Source organism: Vulpes lagopus, chromosome 1, assembly GCF_018345385.1.
Source record: "Vulpes lagopus strain Blue_001 chromosome 1, ASM1834538v1, whole genome shotgun sequence".
NCBI lineage: Eukaryota > Metazoa > Chordata > Mammalia > Carnivora > Canidae > Vulpes > Vulpes lagopus.
In genome coordinates, this window is record NC_054824.1 from 132877643 (window position 1) to 132901280 (window position 23638).

Genomic DNA, 23638 nt, shown 5'->3' on the forward strand with positions numbered 1-23638 from the left:
TCTGCTGTCAGTGTAGGTTGATATGTTGTAACTAGAGTCCTAGCAATTACCTTTGGTTTTGTTGTAGACCCAAACAGAAGGGAACATTCATTTTACTGTAGTCCATCACAAGAATGTCTTTCGTAATTTTGCTAACTGATGCTTTCAGGATTTAAGAGAAGGGATTTTGAATTTTGAGAATGATTAAGTTCATAGCTACTTGGTTGTACTGTTCCAGTTTATTAATGATGTATATGAAGCATATCTCTTGGAGTAATTTTTTTGTCCATGTTACTTCCAGTTTTGGGGTCTTAAAATACTTAATAGATGAAGATGTCTATAGAGGAATGTATTAATATAAGTTGTGAAAGTCAAAATTAAGGAAAGGCCGTACTTAAAAGTTGATTAAAATAGTACTAGTTTTTGTCATTGAATTGCATATTTAGAGATAGTAGGTCTTTTCTTTATTTATTTTTAATTGAAAATAACTATATGAAGTGTTTCAAAATGTATTTCATGTGAAGACCTTAAAATAATGTTTGTAGAAGCTTTTATAAAAAGATTGAAGTTAAAAAATTGCCTTACTAAATCATAGAATTGTTTTTAAAAGATGACAACAATGATGTTTTGAGGGTTAGAATATATGTTATGACTATTTAAAAGTACATGCCTTAGTCTGAATTTGATATGCCACCTGAGGAGCAGTAATTTCGTTCTCTAGAATTCTTTGGCTGTTCTAGTCTCTGAAGTAGACTTTTCATTCACTTCAAATAGTATTTTTTGTACTGGGAAAACATTTTACCCTCTGTATTTAAAGATGATTTTCTCACAAGGCTTTTTACCAAGTAGATGGAGTGGATATCCTTACATATGCTTGATGGCATTGAAAAACTATTACCATTGGTTTGACTTTGCCATTGCTGTCCTAACTCATCTATTTTATTTCAGTTACAAGGCTTGGAGGATACCTGAAATACTAGAGCATATTGTTTTGGTTTCAGCAACCTTCTGCTTTCTTAGCAAAATGCTAGTTTCTTGCTGGAGAGTCAGGTTGTTACTATAAGGTTAGTAAGATTAGTATTAGTATAAATTTGCTGATATTGCTAGAAACTCGATTATTACTTTACTATTAATATGCAGATATATGGGAATAATGCATACTTTGTTCGTTTCTTGAGTTTGCTAAGTTTCCTCTGTTGGATATTGGCTATTTCGGTCTACTTTATTGTGCTTCTTCTTACCAAACCCAATTTCTTCCTCCTTTTTTTTTTTTTTTTTTTTTTTAACAAGACTCATTTTTATTGAAGTGGAGAAGTAGAGAACAAAATTCCATATGCCTCAAACAATGGCAACAAAACATTCCTAGCCTTTATGTTTTTTTACCTCTGAATTTCCCCCTGGTTTCAAATAACTGGTTTCCTGTTGTCACTGAATACAGTCATTTCTCTTTTATCTTGAGAAATATTCCTTGGACCACATATTTTTTTCCAGCTACTACTTTGTACACCACAACATAACCTTATTCCTAGAAAGAGTCTGTAGTTTTATTTTCTACTCTGTTGCATTTCATTCTCTCTTCAAGCTTATTTATTTAAAATATATAGAATTGCAGTTTACATGCAATAGTATATATGCATATATTTTTAAATATATGTTTGCATTTTAAGTATATGCTTCAGTGAGTTTTGGCAATTGTAAGGTCACTTTAAAAAGTTCTTTTGAGATCTTTGACAATCAGTTCCTTCCTCTCTTCTCCATCCTGGACAGCCATTCATGTGATTTCTGTCATTATTTCTTGGTTTACATATTCTGACATGCCATGTAAATGGCCCATAGTACATACTCTCTTCAGTCTGGCTTTTTTCCCTCAGAAAATGATTTTGTGTGTGGTAAAATATATATAACATAAAATTTACCATCTTAACCATTTTTAAGTTATACAGTTCAGTGGTATTAAGTACATTCATATTGTTTACAAATATTGCCACAATTCACTTCCAGAACTTTTTCATCATTGAAACTCTATATCCACTAAAAATAACTCCTCATTCTCCCTTCCTTCGGAGTCCTTGGTAACCATTATTCTGTGTGTTCCGTGAATTTGACTATTTTAAATCTTTCTTAATAAATGAAACAGAATATTTGTCTTTTTGTATCTGACTTCAGGGAGTAATGTTTTTGAGATTTTTTTTTCAGTTTGTTGTGTGTAGGAGTAGTTCATTTTTTAAATTATTGATTAGTACTCCATTGTTTGCTTGTACTTTAGTTTGTTTATTCATCTGTTAAATGGATGTTTGGGTTATTTTAGTTTTTGCCCTTTATGAATAAAGCTTTAATAGTATTCATGTACAAGTATTTGTGTGGATATGATGTATTTTTTCTTCTGTACCTAAAGTATGGAATTACTCAGTTCTAAATTAAATCTATACTTAACTTTATAAGAAATTGCCAAACTGTTTCCTGATGTGGTTGTATTATTTCACACTTCCACTAACAACTGATGAAAATGCCATCGTTCAGCATATTCACTAACTGTTGATATTGTCATTTTTAAAAATTTTAGTCATTCTAATGAGCATGGTGATACCTCCTTGTGGAATTAATTTGTGTTTCCCTAAGATGAATGGGATCCTTGGCCATTCTTTTAAGTGTCTGTTAAATTTTTTTGCCTGTTTTTTTTTGACCTGTTCCTTTCTCTTCTTGAAATTGAGGTGTTCTTTATATACTCGGGATGCAAGTTGTCAAACATGGATATTATGGTTTTTACCCCCAACCTTGCTTTAATTATCTTAATGTTTATTTTATAAAGCAAGATTTATTATTTTGCTGAACTTCAATGCGTCAATTTTTTTGTTGTTCATGTCTTTAGTGTTCTATCTAAAAAGTCTTGCCTATCCCAAGGTAGCAAATATATTTTTCCTTTGTTAGAAAAGACTACCGTTAATGCAGAATTACCTCCTCCTCCTTATCAAAAACTGACCATACATGCATGCCTTTTCCTGGGTATTTCATTCCATTACAGTGATCTTTGTGTTGCCCTTTGGCCAATACCAAACTGACTTGATTACTGTAGTTTTACAGTAAGTCTTTTGAAATCAGGTAAGCCTGATTTGCTCTTTTTGAAAACTGTTTAGGCTTTTTGAGGTTCTTTACATTTCACTATAAATTTTAGAATCAGCTTGTTAATTTTTAAAGGAAAGTCGCCTCCTAGAATTATGTTTGGGATGTACTGAATTTGTAGATCAGCTTGAGGAAAATTGACATTTCACATTATTGAGTCTTTCAGTTGGTGTTATGTCATGTTTCTCCATTTATTTAGATTATCTTAAATTTTTTTTCTGTAATGATTTGTAGTTTTCATGGCACAGGCTATAAAATAGCACATATATTGCCCTTAAGTATTTTATGTTTTTGATACTGTTGTAAGTGGCATAATTTACAATTTTTATTATACATTTAATTTTTGATTTTATTTCATTTCTCATATGATAAAACAGAATTTTTTTTTTAATAGTGGCTTGATCTCAAACTTTTTAAATTCACTTACTATAATAGTTTTTTTTTGGCTGAAAACTCTGGATTTTCAGTATACAGTAATAATCATGTCAACTACAAATAAAATTTTATTTTTCCCTTTCCAATTTGCAGATACTTTGTTTCTTTTTCTTGCCCTTTTGCATTGGCTAGGACTTCTGCTACAAAGTTGAACTAAAGTGGATATCTTTGCCTTCCTGTTCCTGATATTGAGTCTTTCACCATTAAGTATAATGTAAGCTGAAGGTTGTTTGTAGACGTCTTTATCAAGTCAAGGAAATTTATTTTTGTTCCTAGTTTGCTGAGAGTTGTTTATTTAAATCACAAATAGGAGTAGAACTTTGTAAATGATTTTTCTTTATTGTGCTAGTAATATGATTTATTTTTTTCTCTGTTAATGTAGTAAATTATATTGATTGGTTTTTGAATGTTTAATTTACCTTGTATTCCTAGCTTAACCCCACTTGGGTATGGTGGTTTTGGTTTTTGTTGTTAATACGTTGCTGAGTTTGAGCTAATATGTTTGTCAAAGATTTTGGTTTCATGAAAAATACTTGTATTCATGAACTATCTTTTTGCATCTTTTAGTTTATTTTTTAAATTGTGGTAAAATACATATATAATTTATCATCTTAATCATTTTTTAAAAGATTTTATTTATTCAAGAGAGAGAGACAGAGAGGCAGAGAGGCAGAGACACAGGGACACAGGCAGAGGGAGAAGCAGGCCTCACACCGGGAGGCAGATGTGGGACTCCATCCCCAGTCTCCAGGATCACACCCTGGGTTGAAGGCGGCGCTAAACCACTTAACCACCTGGGCTGCCACCATCTTAATCATTTTTAAGTGAATAGATCAGTAGTGTTAAATGCATTCACATTGTTGTTCAGCCAGTCTCCAGAACTCTTCATCTTCCAAAACTAAAACTCTCCATTCGCTCTCCATCAACCCCTGATAATCACCATTCTCCTTTCTCCATCTGTGAATTTTACTTTTCTGGTACCTCATATAAGAGGAATCATTGCACATTATACCATAATACAATAAAATACCTAGAATATAAAATTGAATACTAATGACATTTCATATACAAGAATGTTGCATTACTATTTAGTTCCAGAACATTTTCACCCCAAAGGAAACTACTCATTAAGCAGTTGCTTCCCATTCTCCCTTTACTCCCAGCCCCTGATGATAACTAATTTATTTTTTTCCTGTATCCATTTGCTCACTCTCAGTATTTCATGTAATTGGAATCATATAGTTCATAGCTTCTTCTACCTGGCTTTCACTTAGTATAATATTTTCAAGGTTGGCTGAAAAATATCTTATTGTATGGATAATATGACAGTTTCTTTATCCACTCAGTTTTTTGCATGTGGAAATTCATTTGTCCCAGCATTATTTGTTGAAGAGACTGTTCTTTTCCCATTTAATGGTCTTGGTACCGTTGTCAAAAATTGATTGACCAGAAGTATATGAATTTATTTCAGGAGTCTCAGTACTTTTTTTCATTGATCTGTATGTCTTTTCTAATACCAATACCACATTGTTTTGATTAATGTATCTTTGTAGCAAGCATGAAATACAACACCTTTAACTTTGTTCTTCCTTTTGAAAGATTGTATGAGCTGTTCTGTGTCTCCTGCAATTCCATATGAATTATAAGATCAGCTTTTCTGCCTCTGAAAAAAAACCAGTTGAGATTTTGATAGATTACATTAAATATGTAGATCACTTTGGGGAATATTGCCATATTAATAGTATCAAGTGTTACGGACCACAAACATGAAATGTCTTTTAGTATTTAGGTCTTTAATTTATTTTAGCAACATTTCAATGTACAAGTCTTTCACTTTTAAATTTTTTCCCAGAATTTTCTTTTTGGTGTTCCTGTAAATAGAATTATTTTCTTTTTTAAGAATTTATTTATTTGTGGGATCCCTGGGTGGTTCAGTGGTTTGGCACCTGCCTTCGGCCCAGGGCATGATCCTAGAGTCCCGGGATTGAGTCCCACGTTGGGCTCCCTGCATGGAGCCTACTTCTCCCTCTGCCTGTGTCTCTGCCTCTCTCTCTCTCTCTCTCTCTCTCTCTCTCTCTCTCTCTCATGAATAAATAAATAAAATCTTAAAAAAATTATTTATTTGACAGAGAGAGAGGGAGACAGGGAGATTGCACGCATGAGCTGGGGGAGAGGCAGAGGGATGGAGAGAAGCAGACTCCTCACTGAGCAGGGAACCCGATGCAGGGCTCAACCCCAGGACCCAGGGATCACCTGAGCTGAAGGCAGATGCTTAACTGAATGAACCACCCAGGCACCCCATAGAATTGTTTGTTTCTTTCTTTCAGATTTTATTTATTTATTCATGAGAGACACAGGGAGAGAGAGGCAGAGACACATCAGAGGGAGAAGCAGGCTCCTCGCAGGCAGCCCAATGTGAGACTCCATCCCAAGTGTCCCAAGAATTGTTTTCTTAATTCTTTTCAGATTATTTATTGCTAGTGTCTAGAAATACGGAATATTTTTGTATATTAATCTTGTACCCTGACACTTTGTTACATTTGTTTATTGGCTCTAATAGTTTTTTGTGGATTCTTCATGGATTTTCTATATATAGAATCATGTCATCTGCAGAGATGGTTCTACTTCTTTTCCAGTTTGGATACCTCTTATTTCTTTTTCCTCTGGCTTGAAGTTCCAGTACATTGCTGAATGAAGTGGTAGAAGCAGGCATCCTTGTCTTGTTCCTGAACTTAGTGGCAAAGCTTTCAGTTTATCAATAAGATAAGATCTCAGCTGTGAGTTTTTCATAAATTCCTTTACCATGTTAAGCAAGTTTCCTTTTATTCCTAGTTGGAGCATTGGGGATTTTTTCAAAAGCTTTTTCTGTGTCAGTTGATATGATCACGTATTTTTGTTGATTTGTTTACTAAATTTGTGTTGATTGATTTTCTTATGTTAAAGCACCCTGACATTTTTGGGATAAATACCAATTGGTCATGTTTTATAATCCCTTTTAATACATTTTTGAATTGGTTTGCTGGCAATTTTTTTTGAGGAGTTTTGAATCTATATTCATAAGGGATCTTGATCTATAGTTTTATTATTTTTTTTTTTCATAGTTTCTTTGCATGGCTTAAGGCAGGTACTGCTGGCCTTATAGGATGAGTTAGGGAGTATTCCCTTTTCTTATGTTCTTTGGAAGAGTTTACAAATGATTGGTGTTAATTCTTCTTTAAATATTCGGTAGAAAAATAAATATTTGGTAGAATTCATCCATTAAATATCTGGTTCTTAGATTGTCTTTGTAGGGCAGTTTTTGATTACTGTTAAAATATTCTTACTTGTTATAGATCTATTTAGATTTTTCCATTTGTTCTTGAGACAGTGTTGATAATTTTTGTGCTTTTAGGAGTGTTTATTTCATACAGGTTTACCAATGTATAAGACACAATTTTTTGTGCTATTCTCTTAAAATCCTTTTTATTTGTGTATAGTTAGTAGTAATGTCCCTACTTTCATTTCCAATTTTATTTACATCATCTTTCATTTATCAGTCGAAGCTAAAGATTTTTAAATTTTGTTGATCTTTTCAACAAGCTAACTTTTGATATTCTAGATTCTCTCTTGTCTTTCTATTGTCTGTTTCATTTATCTTTGCTCCTTATTATTTTCTTCCTTTTCCAAGATTTGGGTTTTAGTTTCTAGTCGTTAAGTTGTAAATTTAGTTACTGACTTGAAATCTCTCTTGGTTTCTAATTTTTGCATTTATGCCATAAATATCCCTATGAGTACTGCTTTAGCTGTACCCCTTAGGTTTTGTTAAGTTGTTTGATCATAGGTTTGATCTCATTCATCTTAAGTACTTTCTAATTTTCCTTGATTTTTTTCTTTGATCCATTTGTTTGAGTTTGTTGATTTCCATGTATTTATGAATTTTCCACTTTTCTTTCCCGTATTGATTTTGAGCTTTATTCTGTTGCAGTGGAAAAGAGACTTTGCATGCTTTCAGTCTCTTTAAATATATTGAGAATTGTTTTGTGAGTTAATACATGATTTATCCTGGAGAATGTTCCATGTGCACTGGAGAAGAATGTTGATTCAGCTGTTTGGTTCTATATAAGTCTTTTAAGTCTAGTTGGCTTATAATGTTGTTCAAGTCCTTCCTTTTTTATTGGTGATCTTGCATCTAGATGTTTTATTTGTTATTGGTAGTTGGTTATTGAAATATATTGAACTATATTTCTTCTCAGTTTGTCAGTGCTTCTTTAGAGACTGTTGTTTGGTGGGTTTTTCTAATTTTAATATATTCTAGAAGAATTAACCCTTTTATCAATATATAACATCTCTTCATCTTGTAACATTTTTGTTTTGAAATCTATTAGTACAGCCAACCCAACTCTCTTTTGGTTACTCTTTTATTGATATTTGCATGATATATCTTTTTCTATATTTTAGCTTTCTATCTTTGTGCTTTTTAATATAAATTGAGTCTCTAACAGCCAACATATATGCATTATGTGCTTGTCATGTGCTAAATTGTGACCCCACCAAATTCATATGAAATGCTAACTCCCAGTTCCTCAGAGTGTGACTGTATTTGAAGGTGGGGCCTTTAAAAGTGGTTATTAAGGTAAAAGGGAATCCCTGGGTGGCTCCGCGGTTTGGCACCTGCCTTCAGCCCAGGGTGTGATCCTGGAGTCCTGAGATTGAGTCCCATATCAGGTTCCCTGTGTGGGGCCTGCTTCTCCCTCTGCCTGTGTCTCTGCCTCTCTCTTTCTCTCTGTGTCTTATGAATAGATGAATCTATTCATCTAAAAAAAGAAAAAAGGTAAAAGGAGTTCATGCTGTGATTGGAAACTTAACGTATTTTAGTTTTGTCATTTTTGTGTTATGTATTTGATGGTGTGGTTATTGGTTGTATTCAATGTACTCATTTTCCTGGTTATTTTTTTTTTTGGTTATTATTTTTAAAAGATCTCATTTATTTGAAAGAGTGTGCACACATGAGTAGGATAGGGGGCAGAGAGAGAGGGAGTAGCAGACTCCCCACTGAGCAGGGAGCCATATGCAGGACTTGATTCCAGGACACTGGGATCATGACCTGAGCCTAAGGCAGATAGATGCTCAACCAACTGAGCCACCCAGGTGCCCCTCATTTTACTATTTAAATGAACCTGTGGCCACACTGGGAATTTGCCATCCACATTCTTGACTAATCATAGTCTAATAGTAATTGGTACTTTTAGTTCTATACTAAACATTTCAAGAACTTTAAAACTCAATAACTTCATTTTCTTCTCTTGATTATGTACCATTTGTAGTGTGTCATCATTTTGTATATATTTATTTTTGTATATGTTTAACATATTTAAATTTTAATGTAGTGTAATATGATCATTACTATTTTGTATTATTTTGAAGTATTTTAGGTATACAGAAAAGTTGCTGAAATAGTACAGTATTGGAGGATGAAAAATGGGAAGTGACTGCTAATGAATCCAAGGTTTCTTTTGGGAAGGATAAAAATGTTCTATGATTAGATTATGGTAATAGTTGTAGAACTCTGAAAATATATGAAAAGCCATTGAATTGTACACTCTAAATGGGTTAACCTCGTTATATGTAACTTATACTCAAAACACTAAAGAAAGCTATGATGGGTTCTGATATCTTTCACCTAGCTTGCTTTAAAGATAAGTTTTGAATAACTTATTGCAATTATCATAAATTAATATTGGTATAGTAGTATTAATTAACTACTGTTTATTCTGATTTCTCCAGCTTTCCTTCCTAATTTTTTTCTGTTCCAGTATCACATTTTATATTCATTTTTCATGTTTCCTTAGTCTCCTCCCATTTGTGGTAGTATGTTAGATTTTCTTTGCTTTCCTTGACCTTGTCACTTTTAAAGAATACTGGTCAGAATTTTATAGTATTTCTTTCAATTTGTTTTTTTTTTTTTCATGTTTTACATGATTGTGTTTTATTATGATATTGTATCAGGGGAGGTATGACGTTGGTGTGTTGTTACTTGTGATTTTAACTGTGATGACATAGTTGATGTAGAGTGTACTAGGTTTCTCCCCTGAAAAGTTACATTGTTCTCTGTAATTAATAAATTGGAGGAGGTCCATGGGGATTATTGAAATCCATTGTTTTTTTCTGAAACTTTTACTCACTGCTATAAACACTCATCAAAGGGACTTCACTGCAACAACTATTACTGTGATGTTCTAATAGTTACTTTATGTTTCCCCTATTTTTTTTGCATTTATTAGTTGGAATTCTTACTTAAGGATGTGCTTTTACCATATTTATTCTTACTTATTTCAATATTGATTTTGTTATTTTTTTTTTTTTATCAGTACCGACTCAAGGATATTTTATTCTAGCTCAGGACTCATGGAAACAAAGATAGAATAGCAAGGTAATACTTCCTCTTTTTTTTTTTTTTTAAGTTAATTTATTTTAGAGAGAAAGAACATGTGTGTGCTAGAACAGGGGGGAGGGGCAAAGAGGAGAGAGAGAATCCTTAAGCAGACTCCCTGCTGAGCATGGAGCCAGACATGGGGCTCAATCCTAGGACCCTGAGATCATGACCTGAACCAAAATCAAGAGTTGACCACTCGACTGACTAAGCCAGCCAGGTGCTCCAAGGTGATACATTTTTAAAAAAACAAACTTTTTATTTTGAGGTAATTGGGATTCACTTATAGTGCTAAGAAATGATAGAGAGAGACTCTATGACCCCTCTCCCCAATTTTCACCAATGGTAGTAATTTGATTAACACAATATTACAACCAGGAAATTGACATTGATAGGACTCATCAACCTTGTATAGATTTCACATGCACTCACTTGTATATATATTTAGTTCTATGCAGTTTTATCATGTGTAGATTTCTATACCATCACCAGAGTAAAGATACAAAATGGTTTTGTTACAAAAATCACCTATGTTGTCTTTTTTATAGACCTACCTAACTTTCCTTCCTATCCCCTTCCCTAATCCATAGCAACTGTTAATTTATACTCCATCTCTATAATTTTGTCATTTCAAGAATGCTGTATAAATGGAATCATACAGTATGCTATCTTTAGAGATTGGCTTTTTCCCCCCACTCACCTTAATTCCATTTAAATCCATCCAAATTGTTACATGTATCAAAGTTTGTCCCTTTTATTGGTCAGTAATATTCCATGGGTGGATATACCACAGTTCAACCATTTACCTGATGAAGGTAAATTTGGCTTCTTTCCACTTTTTTTTGATTTTTACTTTTTTAAGTAATCTCTACCCTCATCATGGGGCTTGAACATACAACCCTGAGATCAGGAGATTCACACACTCCACCCACTGAGCCAGCCAGGTGCCCTTCCTTTTCAGTTTTTGACTGTTAGAAATGAAGCTGCTATGAACATTCCTACATATAAGTTTTTGTGTGAGCATAACATTTTAATTTCTTTGGATTATTGTATCATAAATGTATATTTAATTCTCTAAGAAACTGCTGAACTATTTTCAAAGTGGTTTACCATCTCCTATTCCCACCAACAGTGCAAGAGAGAGCTAGATCCTCTGCATTCTTGCCAACATTTGTTATAATTATTTTTTATTTTAGCTATTCTTAGAGGTATTTAGTGTTATTTCATTGTGGTTTTAATTTGTATTACTCTAGTGACCATTGATGACCAGTTATTTTGAACATTGTTTCCTATGTTTATTTGCCATCTGTGTCTTTTCCAATGAATTGTCTTTTCATCATTTCTGTTCATTTTTTTGTTGGAATGTTTGGTTTTTATTGTTGAATTTTAACAGTTCTTTATATGTTCTGTGTACAAATCCTTTGTGGGGTATGTAGTTTGTAAATACTTTCTTAGTCTGTAGCTTGCCTTCTCACAGGTCTTTCATAAAGCAAAAGTTTTTAATTTTAGCTAGGTCTTTTATGGATTATGCTTTTGTTGAAACTTTTACACCTTTATCAGAAATCAGTTGGACATAGTTACATGTGTCTCTTTTGGAGTTCTCTTTTCTACAACTTTATTTTTTTTTTAATTTTTATTTATTTATGATAGGCACACACAGAGAGAGAGGCAGAGACATAGGCAGAGGGAGAAGCAGGCTCCATGCAGCGGGAGCCCGACGTGGGATTCGATCCCGGGTCTCCAGGATCGCGTGCTGGGCCAAAGGCAGGCGCTAAACTGCTGCGCCACCCAGGGATCCCTGGAGTTCTCTTTTCTAATCTGTCTGTGTGTTTTTCCTTCTGCCTTCTGTCTTCATTACTATAACTATATTGGAAGCCTTAATATTGGGTAGAGTAATTCCTCTCACTTTACTATTTTTCAAAATTATTATCTTTTTTCAAAATTATTTTTAACACTTCTGGTCCTGTGCCTTTCCATAATTATTTTATTATTATTATTATTTTTAAATTTTGTTTATTCATGAGAGACACAGAGAGAGGCAGAGACACAGGCAGAGGGAGAAGCAGGCTCCATGCATGGAGCCCGACATGGGACTCAATCCCGGGTCTCCAGGATCACACCCTGGGCTGAAGGCGGCGCTAAACTGCCGAGCCATCCAGGGCTGCTCTATTTTATTATTTTTTAAAATATTTTATTTTTTTATTCAGAAGAGACACAGAGAGAGAAAGAGAGAGGCATAGACACAGGCAGAGGGAGAAGCAGGCTCCATACAAGGAGCCCAACGTGGGATTCGATTCTGGGACTCCAGGATCACGCCCTGGGCCAAAGGCAGGCACTAAACTGCTGAGCCACCCAGGGATCCCCATTTCCATAATAATTTTAGAATAAGATTGTCAATGTCTACAAAAAAAACCAACTTGCTGGTATTACATGAAAATTATAGATAATTTGGGGAAGAATTGATATTTTACTTTGTTGTATTTTCCAGTCCATGAATATTGTATGTCTCTCCATTTATTAGGTCTTTGATTATTTTCATCAGAATTTTGTAATTTTTAGGATACAGATCTTGTACATGTTTTCTCACATTTACATCTAAATATTTCATCTTCTTTGGAGCAATTGTAAATAGTATTGTGTTTTAAATTTTGGGTTTGACGTTTGTTGTTTCCTGTTTGTTTATGGTTGAAATGAGATTGAATTTTGAGTTTTGATCTAAAGTCATACAACCTTGCTGAACTTGCTTATTCTCAGAGTTTTGCTGTTGACTCCTTGGGACAATGACAATTATATAGTTTGCAAGTAGGGACAGTTTTATTACTTTCTTTCCAATGTGTATGTTTTAAATTTCTTTTTTCTGCTTCATGGTGCTGGCTAGAGCTTGCAGTGCTATGTAAGTAGGAGTGATGAGAGAGGATTGTCTATGTTCCTGATTTTATGTGGAAAGCATTGACTCTGTCATTAAGTATAACGTTAAGTGTAGAATTTTTGTAGATGCTGTTTATAAAGTTGACAAAGTTCCCTTCTATTCCTCATTTTATAAGTGTTTTTGTTATGATTGCATGCTAGATTTTTGTCAAACATTTTTTTCTGCTTCAATTAATATGATATGAATTTTCTTGATATTTTAGCTGTTGATACGGTAGATCTTATTAATGTTTGACTATGAATCCGCTTTGCATACTTGTATTAAATCTGACTTGTTATCATTTTTATAAATTTCTAGTTTGGTTTTGTATCATTTTGTTTGGAATTTTTACATCAAAATAAGTTAAGAAGTATTCTCTCTTTTTCTGTTTTCCAGGAGAAACTATAAAATTGGTGTTAATTCTTCTTTAAATACTTGGTGGAGTTCTCCATTGAAATCCTCCAAGCCTGGGGGTATAGTTTTAAAGAGCTTTTTAGTTACAAACTTAATGTCTGTAATGGTTACAAGATTATTCAAGTTGTCTGTTTTGTCATGGTTGAATTTTAGGAGTTTATGGTTTTTTGAGAATTGTTCCATTTCGTCCAAGTTGCCAAATTTATGAATATAAAGTTGTTTGTAGCATTCTCTTATTATCCTTTTAATGACTGCAGGATCTATAGTGCTTTATTTGTGATATTGCTGATTTGTACCTTTTAGTCAGTCTTCCTAGGTTTGTCAGTTTTATTGATTTTTGTCCAGAGACCAGCTTTTTGTTTCATTGGTTTTTATCTGTTTTTCCTGTTTTCAATATTACTGATTTTTCCTCTTATTTCCTTCCTTCTTATTGCTTTGAATTTATTTGTTCTTTTTCTAATTTCTTAACACAGGAACTTAAAGATAATTCCTCTTTTACCGTCAGGATTTAGTGCTATAATCTTCCTTCTCATTCCCGCTTTCAGTACATTTGTACATATTTTGATTTATTTTACTTTGATTTACATTCAGTGTGTATATATTTTTTTAATTTCCATTGAGACTTTCTTTTTGACCCATGGCTTATTTAGAACTGTATTTTATATGGAAATTGTAAAATTTCCAAGTGTTTGGATATTTTCCTCTTATCTATTATTGATTTCTAGTTTGGTTCTATTCTGGCCAGAGAATATTTTAAAAATTTTTTGGAGGTTTATTTCATAGCTCAAGGTACGGTTGATACTCATAAATGATTTGAGTGCTTGATAAAATGTTACAACTCTACTGGCCGACATAGAGAAATCTAGTTTATATTATCTCTAATAAGTTTACTTTTTTGTTTAATCACTTGTATGTAACTAATCTTCCCTCTCTGCTGTTTCTCCTTCTAATGCACAGAAGACTTCTTTATTCTGTTTGAGCTCTGACTCCCTATTCTAGTTCACCGGTCCTCCTCCCGTGGATGCCCTCTTCTCTCTGCTTATATTTCAGCACACCAGTTGAGGCCATACTCTGCTTGAATGTCCTCCTCACTCCACTCTGTTCTCTTTATGTTGAGCTGCCCCCACTACTTGAATATCACGTTTCATCTGCTTAGGCTTTGACACCCACACCAGGCTACCCTTTTGCAGTTATGTTCTCATTCTTCTCTGGCTCTGACCTCCACATTGGTCCTCTCCCAAGTGTTGAAACCTTCCTCGTTCACCCTCAGGCTCTGGCACTACCAGCCTGCCCCTTCTTGAGAATAACCCTTTTCATTTTGCTTGAGCTCTGATACTCTGAATATATGTCTTCCTCATCTTCTTGGGCCCTGATAACCTGCTAGAGATTAACTGTTTATGTGTGTTCTCATCACTGTTTGTGGGCTCTTCTATGATAGCACCTACTCTCAACCTCTGCATAGATCCTTCTTACCCTCACCATACTTGGGCTCTGAATCTCTATGCTGGGTCATTCCTACCCCCTTACAAGAATACCCACCTCCAGTGCTTAGGTTTTTATATCCATGTTAGGCAACTCTTCCACATGGATACTCCTCTCATTTCACTGAGGCTGTGACACCCATGCTGGGCTACCTGCCATGTGTTGATGCCCTTTTCATCCTGCTTGGCTACTGACATCTTACTGGGCAAACCTTGTGCATTTGCCCTTCTGATCTCGATCTGATTCTGATTCTACCCCACGTCAAGATTTTAGAACTTAATTGTTCAGGAAGAAGGAAAGTAGAAAATGAAGAAGAAAAAGAAGAGATGAAAGCTCAACTTTCAGTTCAGAAAAGAAAAAAATTTCTCTTTCAGTAAAGGATAGTTAGATATATTTCCTTGTTCATTGGTAAACACGCTTTTTAAATTTGTATACTTTGCTTTCCAAATCATGTGTAAAATAAAATACTGTTAAGTTTGTGTTCTGCCTACTTTGCCTGGTTCATGACTTTTTAAACTGATAGACTTGAATAAGTAGAGAATAATTTTAAAAGTATTAATGGTGGAAAAACAGGCATTAATAGGGGATTATTAGGAGGCTGAAGTTTTAAAACTTGTTTTAATTCAAGGCTTTCCAGTAAAAATTAGGTAAAATTAAAGAAAATTGTTTCAATTTTGATAAAGTTCAAATCAAATGCAGAAAGTTTCAGGATTTTTTTTTTTTTTTTTTTAGATTTTATTTATTTATTCATGAGAGACACAGAGAGCAAGAGAGGCAGAGACACAGGCAGAGGGAGAAGCAGGCTCCATGTAGGGAGCCTGATGCGGGACTTGATCTTGGCACTCCACGATCATGCCCTGGGCCAAAGGCAGGCACTAAACCTGCTGAGCCTCTCAGGGATCCCCGAAAGTTTCAGATTTTTGAAAACCTTATGTAGTCATTTGACTATTTAAGTATATCATACTTCTAAAGAATTTCAGATATGCAGGTCTATTAATATTATTTTAGGGGAGAAGTTACTGAGAGTGCTCAGCACCTAAGACCAATCTTTAACACGTATATTTCAATCATGGTCAATAGCTCTCAGCAAAATATATAAAATGAATAGCATTTTTTTCAATTATAAGGTGACATGCAAATAAAGGTAAAGTGACAACTGTAGCTTCTTTTAAATGGTGCCTTTGAGGTAAAAAGCACCTTTTAAAAAGCATAGGCTTTTTTTTTTTTTTAAATAAAAACATGGATGTGCCTTTAAAAATGTTAGTGGGTGGGGAGGTGGGCGGAGATGGGGGTGACTGGGTGACAGGCACTGAAGGGGGCACTTGATGGGATGAGCACTGGGTGTTATTCTGTATGTTGGCAAATTGAACACCAATAAAAAATAAAATAAATAAAATAAAAATGTTAGTGGGAAAACCCTATTTATCTAAATTCCAGGACTGACTTATCTGTATCTTGGAGGGATCCATTAAGAATCTAGCTGTGAGGTCCTTTATAGTCAATATCTTTGTTGGTGCTACATATGAAAAAGATTTGTGTATCAAAAAGATGCCTATAAGATTTATTGGTATTTCTAAACAAGAATAAATGTTAATGAAAGATATAAATAAAATTCAGAATTGGCATAATAGGTTGGAAAATGACTTCATTCAAACAGGATAAACGACAGTAGTGACAAGTACAGGTTATTATATGCCCAAGGATAAAAATAAATTAGAAATTCATTTTAGAGAAAGACTTACTGGTTAGGCCCAGTACATAAAGAAAAGTGCATGGTTCATAGTTAAATTTAACTTGAACACATGCAAGCAACATTGTGCTATTTGGCAAGAAAATAAATAAATTTAAACAAAAACAAGCAAACCTGGTATGAATTTTTAATCTTTAGATTCCTCCTTAATAATCTGTAATGTACAGGAAACTTTTTCACTTGTGTTAAGTACACTGATAAAAGAGTACATATACAAATCGAAATTTACAAGCTAATGGAGAATAGATGCCACAAAGATAAATTACGAGTATTATGAATTATTTAGCTTGTGGAAGAGAGTGTAAGACATGACTTGATATATGGGTTTCAAGTAAATGAAGGGGTTTCCCTGAGGTGTCCAGCATTGATTTACATTTGCAGAAGGATAAGTGGAATATTGATTGATCTTTCTAGGAGGTATTAAGATAGAAAGAATTTTTTTGGTTTAATATTGCTGAATTAAGTGACCTCAGAAAGTCTTTTATAGTAAAATTAATGAATTGTTTGCATAGATGGGAAAAGGAGTGTCATTTTGGAGCACTTGAAAAATGAATGGCTTTGCAAAATTTTGTAGTTCATGCTGAAAGATGGTGACAGTTTTTTATATATGGATTTGCATTTTTTTACTGAGACTTTTTAAGATGGGAGGGGTACCGTAAACTAATGCATGAACTGTACTATAGCTTAGCCTTTGAAGGAAAGAAAAAGTTTAAAAATAATCTTGGCCACAATTGCAGTTTTTGATGTATATGAACCATGTTCCAAGATGCCTAAAAACACCCCACTATTTCATGTCCTATGCCTTCAGTGTCAAATAATGCATGGTTCCCCAGTGAATACTTGTGCACTAACTCATTTGAGGACAGAGTTCTTTTTTAGGCTCAGATACTTTGATTTTTCCCAGAGGACAGTTTGCTATTTCTACTTGCCATTTCTCAGAAGAAAAATAGAAACTGTAACACCATTAGTTTCCCATTGTAAAATGAGTAGATCATTATTATTTTATATTTATTCTGGTCTTTTTATTTTTTAAACTAATCATAATTTTTTGTTCATAATTAAATGTACATTGCAGTACAATAAGGAAGTTAGACTTTAATTTTTCAGTGACTTATTTTTGCCTTCCCATTTGAAGCCTTGGGTTTTTTTGTTGTTGTTTTTTTTTTTTTTTTTTTTTTTTTGCGTAAATAGTATTTGTAATAGATCATACAATAAATTTCAAGAAAACATAAGGAATTTTTAACTTGCTTTAGGTAGAAAAACATCCTTTGAACTTTAGTGTATCTTGACACTGTAGAATAGTCAGTATGACAGAATTCATTTTCAGGTTGTCTATTCTGAGCTGTACAATTCAAGGAATAATTTTAAGTGATTATTAGCATGCACTCGATGTCTTTTTTTTTTTTTTTCTGGCTAGATACTGCTTCCTAAAATAGGTTAATTTTTCTATAGCATTTTCCCCCCTTATGCATGGCATGATGTAATATGCCTTAGTTTATCTTTTAACATTAATAAATATATGGTTGTGTGAGTTATGATATAAAACTATTGTCATTTAGTTATTAAAATTGTTCTGACTTTGAAAATTGGGAGGGCATGTTAAGAGTGTTAAAATATAAACTGAGGCATATTACATTTTTTAAGACTCAATTTGAGCGAAAATCCATTCAAATCAGGCAGCCAAGAACCAGAAGTGATTAGCAACCCTCTAAGAGCTAAGGGAGAGACTATTATGGAGAAAAGATGGAAGCAAAGCAAGGAAAGTTATTTGTCTGGCTATAGTGTAAGTCATTACCTTATGTGGGAATGGGTAGGTGGCTCTTGGTGATCGATTGTTCTTAGGTTTTAATTTCTTAATCTTGAGGCATTATAGGTATTAAGTATTGGTTTGCTTCCTTAGGCTGCTAAGGCACTAAAGCCACCTCAGTCTACTTGCCTCCAGTTGAATTAATTAGAATTAATTAATTAGAGAGCCAGAGAGTGAGAGCGAGAGCGAGAGAATATGCTCCAGAAGAGGGGCAGAAGGGAGAGGGAGAGGGACAGACTCCAAGCTGAGTGTAAAGCTTGATGCCAGCTCAGTCCTATGACTGCTCAGACCATGACCCCAGCAGAAATCAAGTCAGTCACTTAACCAACTGAACTACCCAGGCATCCCTAAATTATTTTAATAAGAGCAAAAACAATGAATTATGTGCAAATAATTATAGGTAAGTCTAAGTGACTGCAGAAGATGTGGCTCCCAACCTTATAAATAAACGAAGGAAGGAAGGTAGAAAAGTGAAACAAACTGCAAGCTCACGACATTCCTTGAAACAATCGGAATTCAATTCACAAAGTGACCATAACCTGAAATCTCAGGAGAGACATGTACCTGCAGGGAAAGTTGAGGTGTGAGCACTAGCTTACCTGGGGTGGACATAGCTGGCAGTGGGTAAGGACATTTCAGTTGCAAAAGGTAAATAATTGGTGGAGGCCAAATGTGGACAAGAGAGAGTGGGGAGCCCTCTGGAGTAGCAGTTAAAAATGCACCTCCAACCCTCTTGCAAGCTTTTTCTCCATAAGCCCCACTTGATGAGAGCCCTGCTAAATCATTTCTCTTGCTGTAGGCTTGGAAGAGGGGAACAGTGGTTGCTATGGAAAGGGCACAAATATGACCCGGATCCTTCTCCTGTATCTCTCCTATGTAACAAACCATAAGGTCAGGAAGAAAGGGTACCATAAACTATATTGCCCTTTGGGCACTGGTAAAAACCGCTGAAGCTGGGGTTGGGGGGAGGGGGCAGAAAATAACCTAAGGAAAAGCAGTATTACATCCCAGAAACTGCAGTTCCAGAGCTACAGTATATAGGAGAGAGGAGCACTTTAAAATTGAAGCATACAGATTTTTATTAGCACAGGTCTAATTAGAACAACGGATAACACCACCCCAACCCAGATTTCTGCCCCAGGCTAACCAATGTCTAATAAAAGTAACAGTTGAATACTGCTGAGAAACTCAAAAGAGACAAATAGTCTAGGAGGGAAGATAGAGAGCTGAGGGTACAAAAGAAATTGAGAAAAGCATGTAGTCCCATATGAAGAGAAGTTATGGCTAGAGGAATTTGAAGCCTCTAGTACACTGAGGGTAGTCATAGCAACAGTAAACATCAGACCTGCCTAACTTCTGAGATAAACACAATTCTGCACTAAAAACCAAAGGAAAGATCTGCCCATTTCCAAGTAGAGAAATTATTTGCCTTGGTCTCTATTGTCCTACCCAGGATATCCAGATATCAGTACAATTATGAGCATTTGAAAAGTCAAGGGAAAATATGCAGAGACAAAGCAACAGAAGCAGATAGAGTTGGAATTGTATGATGAGGAATTTAAAATAATGAATAGGTTAAAATCTGTATTATCTATGGCTGCCTAATATCACAAAATTTTAGCTATTTAAAATACTAGAGGCCTTGGGTTTTTGTTTTTGTTTTTTACTAGAGGCTGTATTGTTCGAAAGAGAGATTAATGAGACTCACCATTAATCTCTTCACAGTGCCTTTTGTAGGACTCTGTTGTGGCATCAACTTTGATCTTTCTAAGGTCTTAACAAGTTACACCCTTGGCTTTATCTCTAGAGCTTGTTTTTCCTGGTAATGTCCTGGATTTGAAATTTATTCTGAAGACACATCTTACTTTTACCATATTTGCTATGTGGAGAGCTTGAGAATCTTTGGAATTATGGAATCTTGACTCATTTTGGTTTGATAGTCTTGCCTTGAATTTATCTTTCCTTCCTTTTTTTTTTTTTTTTTTAAGAAATTTTATTTTATTTTATTTTATTTTATTTTTTAATTTTTATTCATTCGTGATAGGCACACAGTGAGAGAGAGAGAGAGAGGCAGAGACACAGGCAGAGGGAGAAGCAGGCTCCATGCACCGGGAGCCCGACGTGGGATTCAATCCCGGGTCTCCAGGATCGCGCCCTGGGCCAAAGGCAGGCGCTAAACCGCTGCACCACCCAGGGATCCCTGTCTTCCTTCCAATTCACTATATGCACCAGGAAGAAACCAGGCAACACCTTCAACACTTTACTCAGAAATTTCCTTAAAGGGGATCCTTTAAGGCAACTGGCTCCCATCAGAGTGAGCAAGAGTAATCAAGACAGAAGTCACTACCTTTTGTAATGTAATCATAGAAGGGACATCCAGTCAGTTTTGAGAGTCACTAGGTCCATTCAAGGGATTAAACAAGGACATGAATATGAGAAGACAGGGATCACTGGAAACCATTTTAGAGGCTGGTTACCACAGTAGCAGTATGATTTTCTTAAGTTTACCTGTTCTAATATATTTTCCGTAGATTCTTTAATGTTTTCTACATACACAATCATATTATCTACACATAAAATTTTACTTCTTTCTTTCTAGCCAGTATTCATTTTACTTTGTTTTCTTACATTATTGGACTGGCTAGGAACTCCAGTCAGTATTGAACAGAAGTATTAATAGCTGACATTCTTGTTTTATGTTTTAAATTCACAGTTAGGGACAAAGTTTTCTTTTTTTCCATCCTTGTAATACCTATAGGTTTTTATAGATGTTCTTTATTAGTTTGAGGAAGTTCTTTTAGTCCCTAGATTGTAGAGTTTTTTTTTATCATAAATTGGTTGAATTTTGACAAAGTGATATTCTGTATTTATAGATAAACATATAAGATTTCTCCTTGGGGATGAGGAGGGGGGGTGGGTGTGACTGGGTGGCGGGCACTGAGATGGACACTTGACGGGATGAGCACTGGGTGTTATTCTGTATGTTGGCAAATTGAACACCAATAAAAAGTAAATATATTATTAAAAAAATAAAAATAAAAATAAATAAGATTTCTCCTTTATTCTATTAACATGGTGAATTACATCAAGTTTCAACTCTTATATAAGTCTTGCTTTCCTGGGATAAACTTATCTCAGATGTGTCATCTTTTGTATCTCTGGATTTGGATTTGTCTTGCCTATAATTGTTTTTGTGGGTTTTTTTTTTTTTCTTTTTTGGATTTTTTTTTCAGCTATATTTATTAGATTAGACCGTAATTTTTGTTTTCTGTAATGTCCTCTTAAGGTTTTAGTAGTAAGATTATGGCTGCTTCATGAAATGAGTATACACTTGAACTAAAAGAAACAATCAGTGAGCATTTGAATGGTAACTTTTTGGGGGTGCACATTGAAACATGAATGTAAATGATAAGATAACTCACCTCTTTAAGTATTATATATCATACTATCTCTTACACTTTGTTCCTTGGAAAATGTGTTTTATTCTTAGTATTTTAAAAACTATGAATTTTTATCATTTGATCCATTCATTAGTTGATAGACATTTGGGTTATTTCCACTTTTTAGCTATTATGAATAATACAACTATAAACATTTGTCCGCAAGTTTTATATGAATATATATTTTCAATTCTCGTGGGTATATTAGGAATGGAATTGCTGGGTAATACGTTAACTCTATGTTTAACTTTCCGAGGAACTGCCAGACCATTTTCAAAGCGGCTGCACCATTTTACATTTCTACCTGCACTCTATGAGGGTTCCAATTCTTCCACAACTTTGCCAACATTTGTTACTATCTATGTTTTTTATTATAACTTCCTAGTCGTTTTGAAGTGATATCTAATTGTTTTAACTTAATGGCTAATGATGTTGAGCAACTTTTCATGTGCTTCTTTAGCTTTTTGTGTATCTTCTTTGAAGAAGTGTCTATTCTGATGCTTTAAATTCAGTTGTCATTTTAGTGCTGAGTTTTCAGAGTTCTTTATATATTTCATTCAAGTCCATAATCAGATATGTTATTTGTAAAAAATTTTATACATTCTGTGCATAATTTTTAACTATTTTGATGGGGGTCATTTGAAATCTAAAGTTTTTATTTATGGTGAAGCCTAGTTTATCTGTTTTTCTTTTGTAGATTATGTCTGATGTCATACATATCTAAGAAACTATTGCCTAATCCAGTATCACAATGTTGTATGCTTCTGTTTTCTTCTAGGGGTTTATAATTTTAGCTCTTACATTTTGGTCTTTGATTTAATTAGTGTTAATTTTTTTTATATGGTGTGAGGTAGGGCTCCAACTTTATTCTGTTGTGTGTGGATACAAGTTCCGGCACTATTTGTTGAAAAAAACTATTCTTTCTCTTTGATTTTCTTGGTATCCTGCTTGAAAAATCAATGTACTGTAAAGTAAATATTTATGTTCTGTTGTTCCCTGCATCTGTCTTCATACAAATACTGCATTGTCATGATTACCATAATTTTGTAGTAAGTTTTAAAATTGAGAAGTATGAGTCCTTCATCTTTTTCTCCCTTTTCAAGAATATTTTAGATATTCTGGGTCCCTTTCATTTCTGTATGACTTTAAGAGTTGGATCAGCTTGCCTTTTTCTGCAAATAAACCAGCTGAGGTTTTGGTAGAGACTGAGCTGAATCTGAATGTCAGTCCTAAAAGTATTAAATCTTCCAATCATGAACATGCAATACTTTTCCATTTATTTAGGTCTGTAATTTCTTTTGACAGTGTTTTTTAGCTTTCAGTGTACAAGTCTTGCTTCTCTTGTTCAGTTTATTCCTTTGTACTGTATTTTTCTTGATGCAAATATAAATGGAATTGTTTCTTCAATTTCCTTTTGGGGTTATTTACTGCTAGTCTATAAATGTACAATTGACTTTTGTACATTGATCTTGTATCCTGTCACCCTGCTGAACTCCTTCATTAGTTTTAATAGTTTTTTAGTGGATTTCTTAGATTTTCTGTATATAACAGCATGTCATGTGTAATAGAGATAGTTTTACTTCTTTTAGAATCCAGATGCTTCTTTGTTTTTTTTTTTCCCCTACTTAATTGCCCTGGTTGTGATCTCTAGTACAATATGAGCTGAAGTAGCAATAGCAGGCATCCTTGTCTTATTGATGATTATAGGGGGAAAGCATTTTATTTTTTTCCTATTAGATATGGCATGTTAGGTGTGGGTTTTTCATACATAGCCTATTTTTAGGGTGAAGAAGTTCCCTTCTCTTTCTATGTTTTTAAGTTTTGTTGTGTGTCTTTTTTTAAATCATGAATCATTATTGGATTTCTGTTTTTAGTTTTCCACATTTACTTAGAT

General features: G+C 34.1%; 1 protein-coding gene across 15 annotated transcripts in view; it reads left to right on the forward strand.

Annotated features, from left to right (window-relative positions):
- Positions 1-23638, forward strand: part of KIAA1328 (KIAA1328 ortholog) — a 350207-nt gene that overhangs the window by 19940 nt on the left and 306629 nt on the right. The window lies entirely within an intron of this gene.